Raw genomic sequence first — 17470 nt, 5'->3', positions numbered from 1 at the left:
TTCCCTAGATTCCCCTGGGCACAAACCAGGAGGAAGCTCTTGGTCCTTTGGGGTGACTGGAGGTGGGGCTGAGGGGACACGAGTCCCCATAGCAGCAGATTGCTGGAACAGATGTCAAACCCACAGGCAGCAGCATGCACAGTGATGAGGGATTTCCAGCAACTGAAACTTGCACACAGTTTCAGAGCTGGGGCGAGGAGGACGAATATTCTCACCTTTATATTCTCACCTTATATGCGAGTTTTAAACCCTAAGGGCTCTGCTTGGGTGACAGACAGCTGTCCAATTTGCCTAGTCATTTCAGATTCTCGGATGAGGGGAAATCTTTCAAGCCTTATCACTTAATGACTTTGCTTTAGAAGCCCAGACCCTACCCAATGGCATACGGTGTCCACAACAACAGAGGTACATACACCATATGTGGTCTGTGGGCAGCAAACAACCAATTCGCTAAACTAAAAACACTTAAGGAAACAGGAAGAACTTTCGGTCTGTAAGCATATGTTTATCTTTCCCATTAATCGCCTCTCGGTACACTCTCACAAACAGACTGATGCAAGAGACAGGAAATAAAGGCACACAGCACTCGTCCTACTGACACGAACTAGTCACGGAGCAATTATAACCCGGTTACTTCAACACAACCCTGAAGCCATGCAAGCCGGGAAAAGCAAGAATGCCAAATTCCAAAGAAAACATGGCATAAAAACGGCACCTTTTTTCTTCATTTCAGCCACTTAAAGGTATCACAAATAATGGAGATTAAGAAGACATGGCCAGATTCTAGCAATTCACCAGAAACAAGACACAGAGACCAACATGATTTCAATTCCTGTTTATAACCTGATCTTTGCTGAATAGCGTTTGGTCAGTTTCATGGACTTGTCTTCAGATGAAGGTGTTCCTGGTTTTCTACAGCTTATCCACGGTCACCTGACACTGAGGCCTCAGGTCTCAAGATGTGCCCTGCACCAGAAAGTTCCAGTTAAGATACAAGATGTTGGCAGGAGACAGGGGCAGACCTCTGGAACAACACATAGGTGTTTAAGAACCATGTTTTTCTAGCTTAGGAGATAAACTCTAGCAGGAGGATCTTACAGTTGTTTTAGCATTCTCCATCCACTCAGTAAAATAAGGGATCTGGAATAAGTACCTGCAGTGCCAGGACAGGCAGAAGTTATTAAGACAGCTCTGGAGCCAGCCCTTGTGGCCTAGTGGTTAAGGGAGACAGATCCTACATGGCTGACCCAGTGGTTTGAATCCCGGCCCTGGTAGCTTTGAAAACACGCCAGATACACGTGTGTGTGCATGACCAAAATCTTGACAGGACGGAGAAACAGAGGCGAATTGTGGCATTACCACATCCCAATGAGAAATGCGTGTGCTATCTCTCTCGGTCTGGCAAACACATGTACCCTCTGGCAATTAAAAAAAAAAAAAAGAGGCATGCAACCTGCTGCTCTGCTTCCGAGGTATAACAAGGACCAAGTCTATAGAGATTTTTTCCTTTTTTCCTTTACACTAGACAGCATGTACACTCGCCAGAGACAGAGAGACAGAGAGGGAGGGAGAGGAGAAAGCAAGACCCCCACGGGGAAGGGTCATATGGCAATCCCTGCTCTTCCATTTCTCCCTCCTGCTGTGATTTTGCATATACATGCACATGCACCCAGTGTGTTTCTAAAGCTGCCTGGTCTAAGACTTGAACCACATGGCCAACCATGTGCCTACCTTCATTACCAGGCCAGCCAGAAGTTGTCTTTCTTAAAGGATAATCTGAATCTAGGATTTGCTTTTAAATACCACAGAAAAGGGTTGGCTCTCTAGCCTAGTGTGGAAGGGAGCTGGATCACGTATAACTGATAGTGAGGTTCAAATCCTGGCCCCAGCAGCTTGAAAAACTCATCAGGCCCATGTGCATGCATATCCGAGATCCTGACAGGACAGAGAAATGGAGAAGAGTGCTTGCTCCCTCTCTATTTAAAAATCAAAAACAAAATAATTGTATTGGAGGGGACAGATTAAAAAGTGACAGAATGTTGATAACTGTTAACAATAGAAAATGTTCTCTGTAAAGATGCTTAAATGTTCTTGGGACCAGCAGTTAGCATAATGGCTATGTCGCTGGACTCCCACGTAGTTGACTGCAGTTTGAGTCCCGGACCCGGTGGCTTAAACTCACACCAGGTGCGTGTGCGTGCGTGCCCAAGATCCCGAGAGGAGAATGGAGGAGAAGGGATTGCGGCATGGCCATCCTCCCTGGGGGGTGATTTCTCGCTTTCTATCTCTCTGTCTGTCTCTGTCTGTCTGGCGAGCGCATGCACCCGATAGCAAAAACCTCTCCAAAAAAAAAAAAAAAAAAGTTCCATATTTAAAGAAGGTTAAGGATAAAAGTCTTTGGGAAGCTAAGAATAAAAACAGTAAGTAACATCTGAAAATGTGTAATGAAACATCAACATGAGAACATAGTTGTTTGTGATTTAATGATGAAAAATATCAGGCAAGATTCCCGTTTTAACGAAAATATTTGTCAGCCATGTGAAAAGAAACACCTGCCTACCTGTAAGACTAAGCAAACACGTCTGCCAAATAAGCCACCCACCATATGGAGCCTGGTCAGGGTAAGAGCCAATCTCACCAAATTGCTTCACTTGCAGGGAGAAGAAAAGAAGGAAAGAAAAAGGTGGGAGAAAACTACTTCCCAAGTATGAAAACAGACATCGTTCAAGGTAAAGGGAAGAGGTGTCAGGTAAGGGTCCACGGACAGGAAAGGCATAGCTGAAGTCAACATCTGGTCTCCCAGGATGAACAAGAGTCACACCTGTCCCCTGCTCCCCTGGGAGCACCACTTGGACCTGACATCCTTCCTCCTAGCTTGTCCAGCTCTGGCTGAAAATGGTGCAGCCTTTAGAAACCAACATCCTGGATGGGGTTGGGTGACACTCACGACTCCCTGTACTGTGGGACCCCAATTCTCTCTGGACTGAGAAATGATAAAATAGGCATTCAGATCTTTCCTCTGTCCACATTCACAGGGCACATTTTTAAACATTCCTGTCTCTAAAACGAGCGTGCTTTCTCCCCACTCCTACTCCAGCAGATGGCGGCACGTTTCCGACTGCCCCTTGGCTTCTTTTTGTCTTGGAGGCACAGCCACCTCTGTAATTCCAACCACAAACACTGTGGGAGATCCTAGGTCTCTTCAGCTCTTCTCTCTGCTCTTCAATTCCACTATTTCCTCCCAGCACTCAACCTCCACCTGCCCGAGTCACGCCCTCCGTCGTTCACCGCGGCCTGGCTTCAGCTCTTGTCCCGTCTCTGTAACAGTGCCACTGCTCTCCTGGCTGACAGCCCTCACGCACTACACTGCTGATGCCAGCTTCTCCGCAACACAGGCCACTGGTAGCCAGGCTCTGGGCTGTTCCCATAATGATCGTCGCTCGTCCTTCTCACGGTATCCTTCCACCATCACCAAGCCTTTGTTTCTCAAGCCTTCCCTAGTCTAAGTGGCTTCTGAAATCAGACAAAGCCAAGTTTATATCCTGACTCTAATAACTAGCTGAATGACTTCAGCAAAGTTGATCTCTGCGCCTCAATGGCCTCACTGGTAAAGAAAAAAAAAATAGAGATGATAATACTAATCTCATGGGGGTCACCTCTGCGTGGATTAAATCAGGACTAAATGTCAGGACTTTAAGTCAGTGTCTTGATACAGAGAAGAGAAATCTTTTTCTTTCTTTCTTTGCCTTTTTTTTTTTTTTTGGTCAGAGGGTTTGTGTGCTGGCCAGAAAGAGAAGGAGAGAGGAAAAAAGCACCTCCCATAGGGCTTGATCATGCTGCAATCCCTTCTCATCCATCTCTCCCATCTTTGTGGGATTTGAGGCATGCATACACAAATGTTTGGCATGTTTTGCAAGTCACTGGGTCCAGGGTTCCAACTGTAGGTTAGCCATGTGGGATCTGGCTTCCTTAACCACCAGGCCATGAACCAGCTCAAAAGTGATCCTCTTTCTTTTTTGGCCGTAGGGTATGTGCATAGCCAGAGACAGAGGGAGAATGAGAAAGCAACCCCCCACACACACAAGGCGGTGGGGAAATAGCCACACTGCAGTCGCGTCTCTATTCTCCTCTCAGGATTTTAGGTACACATGCACATGTGCCCGGTGTGTTTTTCAAGCCTCTGAGTCCTAGGCTTGACCATAGCCAGCCATAAGGAATCCAACCACCTTAAATTCCACACCATCTGCTGACCCAAGAGTGATCCTTTTAAAGACATAAGTTGGGTTATGCTTCTCCATCATTCAGACACCCTTGATGGCTCCTCATCTCACTCAGTGAAGGCCAGTGCTCATAAAATGGCCTACGAATCCCAGGCAATCCCCCCTCCCACTCTCTCCCCCTCTAACGATCTCCCACCATGGCTTCCTCTTCTCCATTCCAGCCATGCCGGCCTGGTTGATTTCTTCAGGTACTGCCCCTGCCTCAGAGCCTTCGCATCTGCTTTCCCCTCAGCCGAGGTTTCTGGTCCGACGTCACCATCTCAGAGGTTTCCCGTGACTCCCTTCTACCCCCAGAAATGAAGCAGGAATTTCCTGCTTAATTCCTCTCCACGTCACTCACCACCTCTGAAGTACTGTGTATTTTGTCACTTATTTGTCAGTGTCCAAGCGTGCCCCTATAGGACCCATGACACCTGGCACTTATCGTCTGTCGTCTGCTATATATCCAGCATCTAAAACGGTCCCTGACACACAGGAGGCGCTCGATGTATTCACTGACTGGAGCGATTAGTGTTAGGTTCCTTCCTTTCCGGCCCAGCCCAAATATCCATTATTGGTCATTTCTAATAACCCAGCAGGCATGCTCAATCAACCCTCAACCTAGGATCTCCCTGGGAATCCCCTTTCCTCCACCTGCTTCTGAGCACGGCTGAAGAAAACACTACAGTCTTTCGCTGCGATGCCATTACACATGCACGGTAGCTGGGCCCCGTCATCAGGAGAGGCATTTATCTCCCTCCTTCCTGGTTGGCCTCTGTCCCCCATGTCTCTTAAGCTGGTATTTCAAACCTTCACTCCCTTGCCTTCAGGCCATTTTCTCTACACAAATGGCTCTGCTTTCTGTGTCACAGGGGAAGTAAAGGGGGACAGGGTGAGCTCTATGAAATGTCCTTCCCTCCACCTTCTAAATCCACCCAACTCTTCCCTCCCCATCTCTATGAAAGGACCATGCTTTCACCTCCTCCCTCACACGTAGGCCCCAGGCAGTACCTGTCTCCAAGGATCTTCAGCTCCTCCTTCCAGCTGGCTAACTGGCTCCTTCTCCTCTGCCTATAAACACACAAAACTGGGGCCGGCTCCAGACCTGGTATTTAAGGCAGCCGGATCCCACGTACCTGACTGTGGTCTGAGTCCCGGACCCAGCACCTGAGAAACACATCGGGCACGTGTGTGTGTGTGTGTGTGTGTGCCCAAAAATCCCAAAAGGAGGGAGAGCTGGAAACCGAGGGATTGCTGTGTGATCATCCCCATTGGGGGGGGGGTGCTTTCTCCTCTTCCTCTGTGTCTCTCTCTGGCAAGCGCATGCATCCTCTACCAACACACACACACACACACCCCAAGCCCCTGGGTTCCTCCTCTCTCTTCTGTATTCATTCTCTTTTCCTCCTAAGTGCATCCAATTAAAATGTACAGTTCAACGAATTTTGAAAAACATATACAGCCAGGTAACTACCTTATCGAGATACAGAATGCTGCCAGCATCCCAAAACATTTTCTCAGACCCCTCTGGATTGAATTCTCCTGACGCCAACCCCAGACAAACACTGACAGACTTGGTTTTTTTGTCCTGAACTCTCACACATGGAAGGAAATCAGACAGCAGGTACTCTCGTGTCTGGCGGCTTCCTCTCTACGTAACATCTTTGAAATTCATCCACACAGCTGGCTGGATCACGCCTTGCTCTATGCTACTGCTGGGTGGTATTCCACAGTTGTTTCTCTCGCTACCCATTGATGGACATTTGGGTTGTTTCAGTTTTTTTGGTTACCGTGTAAAAGCTGCTGCTACAAGGGTTTTTTTTGTTTTTGTTTTGTTTTGTTTTGAGAGGTTTTTGCTATAGGGCGAGTGCTCACCAGAAAGACAGAGAGAAACAGAGAACAAGAAATCTCCCTCCCAGGGGGGATGGCCATGCCGTAATCCCTTCTCCATTCACCTCTTGGGATCTTGGGACCGCACAGATGCCCACCATGTTTTAAGCCACCAGATTCGAGACTCAAACTATGGTCAACTATGTGGGAGTCCAGCAACATAACCATTATACCATCTGCTGGTCCCTGGCATGTACTTTTTTTTTTTTTTTATAAAGGTACCTATGGATTATTAAAAAAGTTTTATTTCTTCCATGACAGGGAGATAGAGACAGCACCCCAACAGAGCCCCTCTGCCCCCTCCCTCCCAAGTCACAGCCTGGAGGAAGGGTACATGTGTGCCCGATGCTCAGGGAGGTCTGGGACAGGAACCTGGGATCCTCCTAGGTGGCTGCCAGCTGCAGTGCCACTGTGCCACTGCCCAGATCCTAGGAATTTTATTTTTTTAATTGCCAGAGGGTATACATGCTTGCCAGAGAGAGAGAGACAGAGACAGAGAACGAGGGAGAAGAGAATGCACCCTGATGTGGGGCATGGCCACGCCGCAATCCCTTCTGCATCCTGTCAGGGTTTGGGATGCACACACACATGTGCCTGCTGTGTTTTTCAAGTCACTGGGCTGGGAGTCACACTGTGTTCAGCCATGTGGGATCTGGCTCACTTGACCAGCAGTCTGGAGAGACAGCCCTCTCGGGCATTTTTAAAATGTTGATTCTTAGGTCCTTCCTCCAGGAAGCTCGTTCTATTGGTAGAGGCAGAGACATTTTTTTAAAAAAAGAATTATTTAATTTTATTTATCATTATTATTTTTTAATTTGCTACAGGACACATGTGCTCGCCAGAGAGAGAGATAAGAGAGAAAGTAAGCTGCCAGGTGGAGGACTCAAGCTGCAGTCGGCGATGGGAGTCCAGCACTTTAATCACCATGCCACCTGCTAGCATAGATTTTTTTTTTTTTTAGAAAAACATCTGGTAGGTGCCAGCAGATAGCACAGTGGACATATCACTGGACTCTCACATGGCTGACCACAGTTTGAGTCCTGGACCTGGTGGCTTGAAATACCCCAGGCACATGTGTGTGTGTGCCCAAGATCCCGGGAGAAGAATGGAGGAAAATGGATTGCAGTGTGGCCATTCCCCTGGGGCGTGATTTCTCACTTTCCCTCTCACTGTCTCTGCCCCCAGCCAACTCCCCTTATAAGCACACAGGCCCTAAGGCAAAAGCCTAAAAAAAACCCCAAACACATGCTAAGTGACAGCTGATTCTGAAGCTGAGCTGTACCAGGAAGCCATGCTCTGAATCTCCTGTTCCATCTTGCCTTCAGTGCTTTTCTCAGTGCTTGCCCCGGCCTGACCCTCAGGATACGATCAAACTTCTCCCTTGGAGTCCAGGACCCATCCCCACTTTCACTGCCTGTGGGCACCTCAGCCCTGATGCCAAGCTCCCTAGAACCTGCCCTTCCTCCTGTGCTCCCCAGATCGCCTGGCTGGCCCCAACCCCCACCAGCCACAGGAACTGGAAACTCGGCTGTCCACGACTCTGCCCTTGTCTTAACGCTAACCCTTTCCCCTTAGCTAGACGCTGAGGTGGGTAGGAGGGGCCCACTAAGCAGTCCAGTACCTGAGTTCTCTTCTGCGTCTCACCACTGCCAACATCGAGGAGACACCGCTTTTTTACTAGAGGGCATGTGTGCTCACCAGAGAGAGACAGACAGGGATGGGGGAGTGAGACATCACCCCGGGGGGGGGGGATGGGCGCACTGCAATCCCTTCTCCTTTTTCCTCTCGGGATTTTAGGCATGCTCACACATGCACTCAGCGTGTTTTTCCAAGTTACCAGGTCTGGGACTCGAACCACAGAGTTGGCTATATGGGATCCAGCACCTTAACCACCACGCCACCTGCTGGCCTAGAGCCACCACCTTACTGTCTACATCTCAGTGCCCCAACAGTTCCCTGTTCTGGATTCCTGCCTCTCAGGTACACGCTGTGTCCACTACCCTCGACAAGGGCAAATCTGCTCGTCTCTGCCTCATAAAAAGTCCTACCATGGCTCTCCTCTGCCTGCCCAACACCTTCCATCTCCGTGGCTTAAGTCAGGCTCTCCCACCCTTGGTTCTCAGCACCCTTAGTGTCCCAGTGACTCAGTGCTCTAGATCCTCCTAGCCGGACACAGAGGGGAGGCAATGCCTGGAACAGCTAATAGCTCCATTTATTAAGTACTTAGGTCCAAACAACTTAAGCATCTAGGGTCAACCAACTTAGAAGCCCTGTGTGGGAAAAACACAGAGCTCCGTAACGTGGGCCAGGTCTTCTCAGTGGCTGTGTCACCTCTTCCCAACGCTCACCCCCTTGCTCTCAGGTGGGCCTCTAATTCCCATCTCCACATGCCTCAATCTCCTTGTCCTTCGAGGTCCCTTCAAATGCCCCTCTCCCCAGAAGATCAGGCCTGCCCCTGCCCTTGGCATGTACTTTGGACATACTCATCACATTTCTCAGGGGGTAGGTATTTGACTACATGTGGCTTCTCTGGGGCACAAACACTTGGGGGCCAGACTGAATTTTAAACACTCTGAGGGCAGGGGCCATCCAGTTGTTCACTGTGAAACATACACGGCCAAGTGCAGAGAGCGTAGGTCCAGTTCAAGGACAATCATCGGAGAGACCTGGGGCACTGCACACAGGTCTTGGCCTCCACTACGGAGCAGGCAACTATGTGGGCAGATCGGCAGCAGATCGGCATCTGAAGAGCTCTTCCTGGTGAAAAGGATTTATCCACGCAGAAACCTGTGTGATAAATGCTAAAAACAGCTGCCACATGTGTTCACCAGAGAGAGAGAGAGAGAGAGAGAGAGAAAACATGAAAAGAAGCCTCCAAGTCTGGGACTCGAACCATGGTTGGCCATGTGGGAATCCGGTGCCTTAACCACCATACTACCTACTGGTCCTGTCTTTCACTCTTACAAAATAAATAAACTTAAAAAAAGAAAACAATTTTTACTAAAATGTTACATTTAAAAAGAAAGAAAGAAAAAGAAAGGCAGAAGCTCCAAAAAGGAGCTATTAAGGAAAACCTCTCCCCTAGGGTGAAGAGCAGGGCCTGCCCCTCCTGCCCTCCCCGGAGTATATTTCAAGGGCCAGAGCCTCCCAACTGCACAGGGCGAGGAGGATAGAAGGGACACCCACACTAGGAGCAGGAGGAACCTCATCAGGCCCACCTCGGGCTCTCCTACACACAGGCTCTTCAGGACTGGCAGGCGTGGGCAAACACAGGTGATCAGTCAGCTAGAGAGAAAAACATCTTTGATGAAGTCAGCCCACATCTAAATAATTGCTTCAAACCGAAGTTCAGGACCGCGGGCCTCCCTCTGGAGGTAGCTCTGGGCAGTTTCTTCCCCTTAGGAAGAAATAAGATCTCTTTGATTACAGAAGCCGCAAGAACAGGTTGTTCACTTGCCTGCAGCTCAAAAACCTTGAAAGATCACGCTCTTCTCTTCCTCTGATAAGCGCTGGTATTTCAGGAACATGCTGCTTCTTGGAGGGATCTAGATGAACGCTAGGTTACTGCTCTCCTCCCCCTCCTCCCCCATCTTGGGACCCTCTGGTGGATCCCAGACACCCAGCATTGAAAATCAGCTTCCTCTCCGACTGAAGTCTTCCCCCATACAGCTAAGAAGTCAGGGCTCAGGGAGAAACCCTCCAAACCAGCTCCTCTAAGTGCACCTCTAGCAGGGATCTGAGATGTTCGGGGTTGTCTCTTTCCAAAGATATTTAAGGACCGAACAACATAGGTTGCTCTTTGTAAGCTTCCACATGCCAGATGTTCAAGGGCCTCTTCATTCCCTCCCTCTCTCCCTCCCTCCTTTCCTTTTTCTCTTTCTTTGCTCTGTCAGGAGGAAGGTGACAACCCAACTACTAGTAATCTCTGTTGAAACTGCCTACACACAGTTCAGAAACATGCAGGTGGCTCCTACCAGCGGGCTCCCTGTCAAGGGCTGTGCGGGATAAAGCAAGGAGCTTCGAGCTGTGGCTTATAAAGCTAACTACATCGGGGTGGGGGGTACAAAGGGCCCCGCGAGAACAAGAGGTGCCTAGCAGAGGCGCCCAGCACGGGAGTCCCTAGGAGAGGGCTGGAGTACCGGGGCAGATGACTCCCTAAGGCAGCTGCCCAGCATATGGGGATCAAGACCACTGCATGAAGAGCCATCACCCTGGTGTGGGAGTGAGGGCAGGGTCTGGCAGGTATGACGTATTCCCACTGCGGGACACTTACGGTAAGGGTGGACCACAGGCAGTTACAGCACAGAGGAGAAAGTCTTAAAAACATTGAGATGTGCTATGGTGGGCACGAGGGACCGACTGGAGGCTTCTGAGAAAAAGAAATGTGATACAGTCCCCAGAAGGCCGGTTGGACAGGAAGGCCTCTCCTCACGGTGGGAAGACTGGGGACAGGGGAGGGAAGGGCAGGGAAGGCAAGGCTGCGAGAAAGGCAAGGCCACAGCCCAAGACGGCTGGGATGGAGAGGGAGCGGGAGACAGGAGGAAAGGTCACAGGAGGACTGAGACCTGGCCAGGTAAATGGAGCCAAAGAGAGAAAAAGGTTGAAGCTGACGGGGTGGGGCAGTGGGAGGGTGGACTGTGATCCCAGCTGACAGTAAGGCACAGTCTGACTACAATAAACAACTGCCGCTTCCTCCAGAATGTGTTAAAGGCTCTAGTACTATTTTCCTACAAAAAACTATCAGCAGATGCAAAATCATTCACCCTCCCTTAACTCAAAACCTAAGTCTCCAAATATGTCTCATGCATTTAAGTGACCCAGTTAGGGATGACTTTTCTCCAAGGGCGGCTCATTCCTTCCCCCCAGAGGACAGGGCACTGCATTAATCTGTTTTAAATTTCCATCAAAGTTGGGACCAGCAGTTGGTATAATGGCTACGTCACTGGACTTCCATGTAGTCGACTGTGGTTTGACTCCTGGACCTGGTGGCTTAAACTCACACCAGGCGTGTGTACATTCATGCCCAAGATCCTGAGAGAATGGAAGAGAAGGGATTGTGGTGTGGCCATCCCCCTGGGGGGTGATATCTTTCTTTCTGTCTCTCTGGCGAACGCACGTGCCCTATAACAACAACGACAAAACAACCTCTCAAAAAAAAAAAAAAGAAAGAAAGAAAGAAAATTTCCATCAAAGTTGTTAGGTCCTGCTTGTGAGAAAGTCTCAAACATTCTTCAAAGTTCAGCTTTGATGAAGAGAGCATTTAAAAATAGTTATCTAGGGACCAGCAGGTGATGTGGTAGTTAAGGTGCTGGACTCCCACATGGCTGAGTGTGGTTCAAGTCCTGGACCTGACAGCTTGCTTTCTTACTGTCTCTAGTGAATGCATGTGCTCTATAGCAAATTAAATAGTAATACTAAGTAAAATTTAAACGTAATTCTTTTTTTTTAAAGTAAAAGGCAAAAGATAATTAAATATATTTTCAAGATATTCAAAAGCACCAATAGGTTTCTGTCATATCCTCTCATAAAACTCAATTTTCAGTCTTCCTCAACAACAGACAGGAAATAGACACCTCTCTTGTGCTTAAGCAGGGAGGTGGAGAGATAGATGAGCCATAGCCTAAGCCTAGAAAATTCCCTGAGAGGCAGAAAACAGCCTAGAACTCCAATGTTAATAAAACGTCACCACTTCCCCAAATATCCCCCCTCATGTGTCCATCACACCCTGAGGACAGATCTCTGACTCTTCCAGAGGAACATCCACCCGCCTCAAGGGCAGCAGGAGAAACCCAACCACAAAAGGCCAAGTGGACCCTGAGATCAGAAAGTAGCTGGAAACCACCGTTACTGCCATGGGAGCGAGACGATGCCTGCCTCGTGTTTCTCCCAGCTCCCAGAAGACGTCCAGGCAGAGGCTTCTGGGCCGAGTCAGCAGCCTGAGTCAGGAGCCTCAGAGAGGGACCGAGCATCCTGGCTGCCCAGAGACGTCTTTAGGAGGTGGACTCATAGGAGGAAGATGGAAGCATTCCCAACGCACGCCAGGAGCACGTGACGGGGCTGCATCAAAGTGCCTCGGCACCAGCTGGGGAGGGGCTCGCCCTGCTCGAGGGGCCAGGAGGTGGCCTGGGAAGGGGTCTTCACAGATGGTGGGGCCTGTCCAACACTGCGGGCTGCTGGTGGAGAGGAACAAGCAAAGGCCGAGGCCTAGTCAGGAGTTACGTGGCTGCAGCTGTGGCAAACTGCCAGGGAGAGTCGAGGCCACAGGGCTAAGGCCGGCGGGGCAGGGTGGAAGGGCTGTGCTCACACGTGCTCAGTTTAGACTTGACCCCGTGGACCAGGGTCTCTGCCGAGTTGTGGCGAAGGGCTAGTCCAACAAGGATGATGCTCGTTCTCCCCTTTCAGATTCTTCCCCTTGTGCACAGGAGACCCCCAAGGGCACAGGCAGGCAGGCCCCACCACCAGAGGGGCGGCGGGCAGGGGTGTGGCAGGGGCCAAGCAGTGTTCGTGGAGGGTGTGCCTCCACCCCTGCTGGGAGGACCGAGGCAGGCAGCAGGGATAAAGGGAGCTACTGCATTAACAAGGGAAACGGACACTGAGAGCCTGGCTAAGACGCCGGGAGCACAGACAGAGGAGGAGACAGACCTGGCAGGCATCTCCCAGGTCTACATGACAGAAGTTGGTGTGACCAAACTGGACACCTGGAGAGGGCAGAGGGCAGCACTCGATTTTCTAGGCTGGAGGCTATGACTGTTGGCACAGGGAGGAAGCATGGTCAAGAGGCACATGTTTAGAAAAGGAAAGTCATTGAGGTCAGCAGGTGGCATGGTGGTTAAGGCACTGGATTCCCACATGGCCAACCATGGTTCAAGTCCCGGACCCAGCGGCTTGAAAAATCATGGCAGGCAAGCGCATGTGTGCCCAAAAGAGGAGAATGGAGGAGAAGGGACTGTGGGGTGGCCATCCTCCCCGGGGGTGCTTTCTCACTTTCCCTCTATTTCTCTCCAGGGAGTGCACTAGCCCTAGGGCAAAAACCTAGTAAGAAAAGAAAAGAAAAAGAAAGAAGAAAAGGGAAAGTCACAGGGGAAGAAGACTGTCTTCAAATTTCAAGTAACTAATTTGTTCTGAGCCTTCCTCCTCAGCAATCTCCACTATTAGTCATTGGGGGACACTGCAGGAGACTGGGTGCCTCTGGCTAGCGATGCAGCCATGCGACATCTGTAGCAGACTTTGTGATGAATAAAAAATGGTCCTGAATCAGACCCAGTCCTTAATGATTCCTACAACTGGAAAAGAGAGAGAAGAGACTGAAGTAGGGTTGCTAAACAATAATTTGTCACTTGATGAAGACATTTGTCATTTGTCATTTGCATTCGAAAATCGGCATTAACACGTTTCAAGGTGAGCGCAAAAAGCCCTAAGCCAGCCCTAGAAACACTAAAGCAAGCCCTTCCAAGCCACTAGGCGAAGCAAGCTTTGTAAAGCTCATCTAAGACAAAGCAGGAGAGCAACAGTCTCACCTTGCATTCCATCTGGGAGTACTGAAATGAAACTCAGCCCTGTTCGCTGGTGAAGCTTCAGAGAAAGGCAGACAGCAATGTTGCTACAGTTACAAAATCATTGCTTAGAAAGATCACACCTAAAGCAAAATGTTGCAACTCAAATTAGTTTCAGGACGGGAACCAGCAGTTAGCGTAATGGCTATGTCGCTGGACTCCCACGTAGTTGACCGTGGTTCGCGTCCCGGACCCGGTGGCTTAAAACTCATGCCAGGCGCGTGTGTGTGTGCCCAAGATCCTGAGAGGAGAATGGAGGCGAAGGGATTGCGGCGTGACCATCCCCCCTGGGGGGTGACTTCTCGCTTTCTGTCTCTATGTCTCTCTCTGTCTGGCAAGCGCACGTGCCCTACAGTGAAAACCTCTCCCAAAAAAAAAAAAAAAAAAAAAAAAAATCAGTAGGTAGCTGGGACCCTGCCGGAGAAAGAGAGAAAAATTAGTTCCGGAAAACAAATAAATCTCATTTTCTCTACCAGGTATAATTTGCCTCTGTGGTGTAAGAAACCTGCATTTCTGGGAACAGCAACACGCGTTTGGTTGAAGTACAAAAACACCTGCTCAAACCACTTTGGAAAGAAAAAAAACAACTCCTGGTTTTTTGGCTCCTGAAAAAGTAAACAGGAAACCATGAAATGGAGTAACAGGTATCCATTCTGAAGAGCCCCAGGTTGATGAGCTAAAGGTATCTGTTTGTATCAGCATATTTCTTCCCTTCCCCACTCAACTCAGACCCAGCATCCTCCCTTGCCTGGACCAGTGCCGTGTGCCTGCCTGGTCTCCCAGCTTCCTCCTGGCCCCGTCAGTTCAGTCTCGATACAGCACCTGCTGATCTTGTAGGTGGACGCCAGGTGCCAGTCTGCTCAGGCTGCCGTAGCAAACACCTCAGACCGGGGGCTTAAACCACAGAAACGTATTACTTACAGTTCTGGAAGCTGGCAAGTCTGAGATCAGCGTGCCTGCATGGTTGGGTTCTGGCGAGGACTCTTCCTGACTTGAAGACAGCCACCTTCTCACTGTGTGTTTACAGGGCAGTGAGCTCTGGTCTCACTTCCTCTTCTCATGCCATTAATCCCACCATAGTGGCCCCACTCAAATACCATCATACTGGGAGTCAGGGCTTCAACATATTACCTTATGGGTGTGGGGTGGGGAGTAAATGTGCAGCCATAAGATCAGGCATGTCACTCCTCTGCTCAGATTCCGCCAATGGCTCAGGTAAGTCACTGTCCTTACATGGGCTCCTTGGCCCTAAACCACTGGTCTCCACAGGGAGGATGCAGTTCTCCAGGGAGTGCTCAGGAAAACTGTGAGGGCATTTCCTGGTGTTCACAGTTACTGGGAGGTCAAAGAGGCAGTCAGTATTGGGGACCAGGGACACTAGGTAATCTTGCCCTACTGAAGACTGCTCCACATTTGCGCACCACTCTGATGTCCTGCCAGACACTCAGCACAGGCCAAAACCCTTTAACAATGAGCTGGGCCTACGACCGAATTGTTTCACATGTAAACATGGAAGCGTTTCTCGCACAATACTGACTTTTCTCAGAATGTAACTGCGGTGTGAGTCAGGTAAGCGTATGGCACATTACCAAGAATTACCCACTGTCTTGGAAAGCCAGCCACCACAGGGACGGTGGGACCCTAGTCTGCATCTGGATCCAGCTGCCACCTCAGGGCCTGTGTTCGCTTGCAGGTGGAATGTCAGCATGCCATGGAACATTTATAGGGTAAATTATGACTTTTTTAAAAGAGAGATTTTTGCTATAGGGCATGTGCACTCCCCGGAGAGAAAGAGGGAGACAGAAACAGAAAGTGAGACATCACCCCTCCCCCAGGGGGGATGGCCACACTGCAATCCCTTCTCCATTCTTTTGGGATTTTGGGATTTGAGATTTGCACATGTTCCTGGAGTGAGGTTTAAGCTGCCGGGTCCAAGACTCAAACTGAAATTGACTACACAGGAGTCCAGATACGTAACCATTACACCATCTGCTGGTCCCATGACATGGGATTTTAAATGATTTTCCCATTACTTCAGTTTCAGAGAATCAGTTGGGTGATATATTTCTCTCTTTTTGAAACCGTGTGTGCCTACATGTGTCTATAAATTTCCCTTCAGGATAGTAAGGGAGGTAGCTCTGTAATAATACTCCTCAGCAGAGGCAGCACTGGGTCCCCCCTGCCCTGCAAGACAAGCCTGATGATCTCCTGACTCCTTTGTCCCCTCCTCACTCCCTCCACTACACTAACTCCACGGTCTCCTCTACTGTGCCAACAGCCTACCTTTGCCCTGTCCCTTGCCCCCTGAAGTCTTGCTCAACTGGCGCTCTCTCAGTGGGCCTCCTGTTTAAAACTGCGGCCATCCACCCCCACTCCACCAAGCCCGGCCTATTCCACTTCCTCACTCGGTTTTTCTCTATAGCTCTTATCAGCTACAGTTTGGGTGTCCGCCAAAATTCATGTGCTGAGATTTGACAGTAACAGGAATAAGAGGGTAAAAACTGGATCCAATTATTGTGTTGAAGGGTGAGGCCTTTAGATAGTGATTGGGTGGGTCCCCATGATTGAGTCCTGGCGGGGTTGTAAGTTGAGGAAATGAGGCAGAGACCCATGGAACAGGCTATAGTCTCCTCCCTGCCACCAGGTTGCAATGCAGCCGGAAGATGCCCACCACAGGGGTCTCGGACCTGGCACCCCAAACAGCGAGCTGATGAAACTTCTGCTTTTGGGACCAGCAGGTGGCATAACGGTTATATCGCTGGACTCCACATGGCTGACCACGGTTCAAGTCCTGGATCCAGAGGTTTGAAACTCATGCCAGACGCATGTATGTGCGTGCCCAAGATCCCGAGAAGAGAATGAAGGAGAAGGGATTGCGGCATGGTCATCTCCCCAGGGGGTGACTTCTCGTTTTCTGTCTCTCTGTCTCTCTCTTTCTGGTGAGCGCACGCGCCCTATAGCAAAAACCTCTCTTAAAAAAAGCAGGGATGAGGTGGGGAGAAACCTCTGCTTTCATAAATCACTCAGTTCCAGGTGTGTGCTGTTGTTAGCCACAGAATGGACTACAACCACCACTTAGCTTATTTCCTGCTGCCTCACTATCCAACAGGAAAGTTCTAATGAGGGCAGGAGTTTGGCCTGTCTGGGCAAAGCTAGGATACTTTCTGTATCCTTGGAACTTAGAATGCTCTCTAGATACCTTTATCATATTTACATATTAGCAGTTTAGGAATACCAGCTTAAAAATCTTTAGTTATAGGGACCAGCAGTTGGCATAATGGCTTTGTCGCTGCACTCCCATGAGGTCGACCGCAGTTCGAGCCCTGGACCGGTGGCTTAAACTCACGCTGAATGCATGGGTGTGCGTGCCCAAGATCCCGAGAAGAGAATGAAGGAGAAGGGATTGCGGTGTGGCCATCCCCCCTGGGGAGTGATTTCTCGCTTTCTGTCTCCCTGTCTTTCTGGTCAGCGCACGTGCCTTATAGCAAAAACCTCTCCTACCCCCCCCCCAAAAAAATCTTTAGTTATAACTGCAAGATTCAAATTGATCTTCAAATTCAAATTCAGGGTATCTATACATTATCATCTTTAATCTCTGTAGAGATATCAGTTGAGGCTGCCAGTATCCTGGGCTAAAGTGAAGTAAAAAAGCCAGTTTAAGGGCTGGCAGATGGCGTGGTGGTTAAGGACACTAGAATCCCACATGAGCAACCGCAGTTCAAGTCCTGGACCTGGCGGCTTTCCTTCTCCCTTTATGTCTCTCTCTTG

General features: G+C 49.5%; 1 protein-coding gene across 1 annotated transcript in view; it reads right to left on the bottom strand.

Moving 5' to 3' along the window:
• ERN1 (endoplasmic reticulum to nucleus signaling 1) overlaps positions 1-17470 on the bottom strand; it is a 91171-nt gene that overhangs the window by 42643 nt on the left and 31058 nt on the right.

The sequence above is a fragment of the Tupaia chinensis genome, unplaced genomic scaffold (genome assembly GCF_000334495.1).
Source record: "Tupaia chinensis unplaced genomic scaffold, TupChi_1.0 Scaffold000187_1, whole genome shotgun sequence".
NCBI lineage: Eukaryota > Metazoa > Chordata > Mammalia > Scandentia > Tupaiidae > Tupaia > Tupaia belangeri.
Note: the sequence above shows the minus strand (reverse complement) of the source record. Positions and strands in the feature narration are given on the sequence as shown.